Raw genomic sequence first — 4,973 nt, 5'->3', positions numbered from 1 at the left:
GGCACTTAGGCTGATAAATTACAGAACCGCCACTTGGTGACAGCAGAGGTCAGTTAAGCTTCCTGCTGGAGCTGTTTCTTGCATGACTTTGGCCTTAGTGATGAGAACAGGAACCAGTCTTCCTGTTTCCTGGGTCTTATCTCTTTGTTTTATTGTCCACAACCTTCTCTTCAGTAGAAAAGAACCTCAAACTAAGAACTTCACCTGGCTTTCCATTTCAGTGCTATCAACAATGCCTTGCCAACTCCCTGACTCCGTTGGGCCTGTTTTCTCACTGTAAAATGACCACTTTGTGTTTCTACTTTGTACTTTCCACAGCTTCCACAGCCTTTGTAAACATAAGATTGGAGGAGGGGAACTGTGGTGTGATTCTTCTGGTTTTTTCTATCTTCTTTTCTTTCTGAGGGAGGGTTGTTTGGATTTTTTCAGGTCTAGATGCTGAGGATGGTTGTGGCCTTTCCAGGGCCTTCTCTCTGTGTGTGGAAACTCTGGAGTCTCCCAGAGGGCTTCAGATAGACATAGCTGGGATGGGTGTATATGGATGCTGATGGGACTCTCCTGAGTCCAGAGTACCTCGAGAAGTCGTTGGTTAACTCTAAGCCCCAGTGCCTGTTCTGCCAAGCAAGCAACAAATGCTGGTGAGATTGTGGAGAAACTGGAACCCTTATTCACTGTTGGTGGGAGTGTAAAATGGTGCAGCCACTGTGGAAGGCGGTATGGTGCTTTCTCAAAAAGTTACAAACAGAGATACCATTTGACCCAGCAATTCCCCTACTGGGAATATACCCTAAAGAGACCATAACCGACAACCAAGCAGATATATGCACATCCATGTTTATCGCGGCTCTGTTCACAATAGCAAGGAGTTGGAAACAACCCAGGTGCCCATCAACAAACGAATGGATAGAGAAGCTGTGGTATATTCACACAATGGAATACTACGCTGCATTGAAAAACAAGGAACTCATGCAATATTATTCGAAATGGGTGAGCCTGGAGGACATTACGCTGAGTGAAATATTTCAGTTGCAAAAGGACAAATATTGCATGGTGCCACTGCTGTAAAATGGGACTGATATCAGGGTTTGGGGTAAGACTGAGAAAAACTGGATAAATTGTGTATACTGCACTGAAACAGATGAGGGAGTGAATAATTTAGAAGTGATATATGATAGGGTATTATGGTTATCACAAGAGTCCATAATTAAGGTTGCATAGTGGAATGTACTTGGGACGGTGGGAGGGGGCGGGGGGATTGTGTACCAGGGAGGGAGTCTTTCTTTTACTTTTAAAAGAGAGGAGTGAACTGGGGCGGGGGGGGGGGGGGGGGGGGGGGGGGGGGGTTGGGGGGGAGAGAAGTGCATCAATGAATGAATGGAAATCCAAAATCTCTGTAAATGTTCATTAAAATTATTTTAAAAAATGGTTTCCAGGAAACATTTAGTCGAGAACAGTAATCTAGTACATGAGGACCAGGGAGCCAGAAAAAAAACGGACTGAGAAATGGTTCTTCCCTCCTTTGAGCAATGGGAACAGAAAGCATGCTCTGGGCTCAGACACCCCGCTTGTCACTAGTACCCCTTCTCTCTTTGGTTTTTTCACCCAACCCCACCCACCACCTTCAGACCAAAGGCCAGGCTTGTCTCCTGCCTCCCCTGCACCCCTGTATTCTCTGAGACCAGCTGCAACCAGCTGACTAGTGAGAGGACTGCAGCAGCTGACACATGCTGAAAGCTTAATTTATATGTTAAATGAATTCAACCACATCCTCTGGTGTGAAAAAAAGACGTGAACTCCTTAAATCTTATTTCGATTTGATGGCAGAAAAAGTAATTTTGCCATCTCAAAGAAAAGCAGATATTTCTAATTAAATCCAGTCAGTTCTGAATGTTTTCCTTCTCTCCCCACCATCTTCACTACCCGCCTCTCTAGCTTGGGGTGACTTCAGATTCTAATGACTTAAGATACAGAAAGAAGCTTCTGAGCCTGAGTAGCTCTCTCCCTTGACCTGGGAGTCTTCCTCTTAGTCCTGGAACAGACATGGTCTTCTCCCTGGGGAAGCATTGTCATCCCTGCCTGGTCCCTGGTCTTAACGCAGCTATCAGCTCCGACACTGCTCTGACCTCCCATGCTCTGGGACATGCCCACGTGCCCTCTGCCTCATGGGGAACATCTCTACTTTTCCATTGGAGTCACTAGGTGGGCTAATAGGGACCCATCTTCCTCAGGGCATCGTGGTCCAGTTTACTCCACCTCTCATCTTGGATGAACTCTGGTGGCGTAATCTGTAGGGAATCATGCTGCCAATCCAAAAGTGGTGCCTCACTGAGGAAGAAAGATGAACACTCTCCTCCCATGCAATTTATGTTGTTGTTTTGTGATGTCAAGTCAGCTGGAACTCATAGTGACGCTGGGAACAGCAGATCTGAACTGTGCCGCATCCAGTGTCATCCTCACACACTCTGGCATATTGCTAGTCACCCTGTCAATCTATTTTATCAAAAGTCTTTCTTTCCTGCATTGACCTTTCACCTTTCCAAGCATGATGTTCTGATCTGTCTAGCAACATGTCTAAAGTATGTGAGTTGAAGTTCTGAAAACAAAGTATCTGAGATGAGCCTCTGAAAACCCTCTGGAGGGTCAGCTAAGTGTTAGACAGCAATGAAGGATTTTGTGCTGAGTGGCAGGGAATTATCCTCTCCAAGGCACAAGACAGAACATGAAACCCCGTCCCCCACAAATCCTGCCACCACCCTACCCAAGGCTCAGCTAGGAGCCAGGCCAGCACCCATGCCTGGACACCCACACCACGGTAGTCTGCTGTCATCCTCTCTCTTGTCACTGATTTCTTTTCTATCCTTTGAGAGCTTTCACCTGCTGGAAGATCAGAAAGGGAAGACTTTTAGTGAGATGAACAGAGAGAGTGGGGGCAACAATGGGCTTAAACACAGCACTGATTATGTAAATTAGGTAGATAGTGCAGGATCTGGCAGGGCTTGCTCTGTTACTCCGTTCAACCCAATGGTACCTAACAACAAATCTCTGTAGCTGGAAGGTCTATCTTTGGAAATTCAAAAGGTAAGCATTTTCTTGGGTTTAGAAGGAGTCGAGGTACTAGGGATATTGTAGCTGATGTTAGTTGGATCTTAGCTGAAAGCAGGGAATACCAGAGGAATGTCTATCTGCGCTTCATTGATTATGCAGAAGCTTTTGACTGTGTGGATCATAACAAACTGTGGCTGACTCTGAGAAGAATGGGAATCCCAGAACACTTGATTGTGCTAATGTGAAACCTATACTTGGACCAAGAGACAGTCATCAGAACAGAGCAAGAAAATACTGAGTGGTTCAAAATGGGAAAGGATGTATACCAGGGATGTGTCCTATCTCCATACCTTTTGAACCTGTATGCAGAACAGATTATCCAGGAAGCAGGGCTCTATGAGGAGAAGTGTGGTGTCAGGATTGGTGAAAGATCTATTAACAACCTGCGTTATGCAGATGACACACCCTGCTTGGTGAAACTGAGGAGGGCCTGAAGCACTTTCTGCAGAAGATCAAGGACTGCAGCCTTCAGTATGGATTGAGGCTCAATATCAAGTAGACAAAGATTCTCACCACTGGGCCAATTGGCAGAATCAGGATGGATGGTGAAGAGATTGAGATTGTTTACAGCTTTAGTTTGCTTGGCTCCACAGTCAACACTCTCGGCTTCAGCAGCCAGGAAATTAAAAGATGTATTGCGATGTGAAAGTCAGCTGTTAGGGACCTCTCCAAAGTACTGAAGAACAATGGTGTCATTCTGGAGACTAAGGGGCACTTGATACAGGCCATGGTCTTTCCAATCACTTGCTATGCTTCAGCAAGTTGGATAATGACTAGGGATAATAGAAAGAGAATTGATGCCTTTGAGCTGTAGTAGTGGAGAGGAGTATTAAATACATCATGCACTGCTAAGAAAATGAACAGGTTCACCCTGGAGAGGGTTAAACCAGGCTGCTCCTTGGAGGCAAGGATTCTGAAGCTTCATCTGACATACTTTACACATGTTGCAAGGAGAGACCAGTCCTTGGAGAAGGACATCATACTTGGGAGGGTGGAGGAACAGCGCAGGAGAGGAAGACCTTCTATGAGGTGTATTGATTCAGTGACGCAGGTAATGGTGGTAGGTGTGTTGGAGACAATGGGATTGGCACAGGCTAGAGCAGTGTTTAGGGCTATTGTACACAGGATCACTATGAGTCGCAGGCAACTGGACAGCACATAACAACAACATGAGAATGACTTTATAAAACACAATGTGAATGAAGGAAGATGTGAAATATAATGTATACAAATATTGTATGTAAACCAATATAAAATAAAATATTTTAAAAACACACATATGCATGTAACATTAATATGTATTTACAGAAAGAGATCTAAAAGGACTTCAAAATACAGCAATTTTCATTTTATTGTGATTTCAGTTAACACAAAATAAATTGATTTTTTATTTTAGAAAATATGCCCATTTCAATTGTTACTTTTCATTTCAGGTGCTGTGGCAGACAGTACAAAACAGATCAAAAGTGCTATAGTGATTATCTCAATAAACACAAGGGGGTGGAAATCACTTGACAAAATCCCGTATTCTTTTATGATTAAAAGAAAGAAAACAAAAACCACTCAGCAAAGTAGACATGGCTTTCACAGCTTGGTAAAAGTCATTCATGAAAACGCTATGGTGAACCCATACTTATTGGTGAAATAGTACAGCTTTTCCACTGTGATCAAGATCATGATAAAGATGTCTGTTCACACCACCACCGTTCACCAACTTACCGGCAATTCTAGCCAGGGCAACTGGGCAAGAAAAAAAAAAGAAGTAAAATGCATCCAAATTCAAAGGAAGAAATAAAACTACCTATTTTCAAACTGCATAATAATGTATATAGAAAATTGAAAGAAACCACTAAAAAATTCTTAGAACC

This window comes from Elephantulus edwardii, unplaced genomic scaffold, assembly GCF_000299155.1.
Source record: "Elephantulus edwardii isolate Elephantulus edwardi_28Jun2011 unplaced genomic scaffold, EleEdw1.0 scaffold00064, whole genome shotgun sequence".
In the NCBI taxonomy this organism is placed as follows: Eukaryota; Metazoa; Chordata; class Mammalia; order Macroscelidea; family Macroscelididae; genus Elephantulus; species Elephantulus edwardii.
This window is presented reverse-complemented; position numbering follows the sequence as displayed.